The sequence below is a fragment of the Olea europaea genome, chromosome 13 (genome assembly GCF_002742605.1).
Source record: "Olea europaea var. sylvestris chromosome 13, O_europaea_v1, whole genome shotgun sequence".
Classification (NCBI taxonomy): Eukaryota; Viridiplantae; Streptophyta; class Magnoliopsida; order Lamiales; family Oleaceae; genus Olea; species Olea europaea.
In genome coordinates, this window is record NC_036249.1 from 6,110,790 (window position 1) to 6,111,472 (window position 683).

Genomic DNA, 683 nt, shown 5'->3' on the forward strand with positions numbered 1-683 from the left:
GTCAACCATCCAAATTTTTGGTCACTCTGTACAGTATAGAAGTTTTCTCCAGTTCTTAGTTTGGGAAGGGAGGGGCCTTGTTAAGGTTCAAGTGAATGCACCTGTTAAGTAACTCAATAAAGAAAACAGAGTACTTCATACTCAAAAAATATTGTTGGCCACACTAAAAGGCTCAACCTTAGAAGATTTTATTGCAGTGAATAAACACACTGTTCACTTATGATCCTGTATGCATACATCACGAGCATATTGTATCCAATAATGCTAAAATGCGAATCAAAAATTAAAGTAGAAAAAGCTAGAGCAAAGAGATAAGAAGCCAAGGGTAAATATGTTTCAGTAAATATGACTATCCTTTGTACTTTGATCAATAAAGATCTTCTGTTTTATTTTATAGGACATGCAACATTAAATATTGAAACTGATTCTTTCATAAAAGAAGAGGGAAGTAGACTAATAAGTGTGTTTTTGCACACTTATTTAGATTACAAACATGACTTAAATACAAGCAAAATGATTGAATTGTGACTTAATCTCATTGAATTCATACAATGTAGGTGTTTCTATGGAAATAGTGGAATTCAGGAGAAGAGAGCCGAGAAAGGACTAAAATGGAGCAAAGTGATAGTTCAGGGACTAAGGATGCAAATATTCGAAAGTTGAACTAAAAGACAACTCGGGAA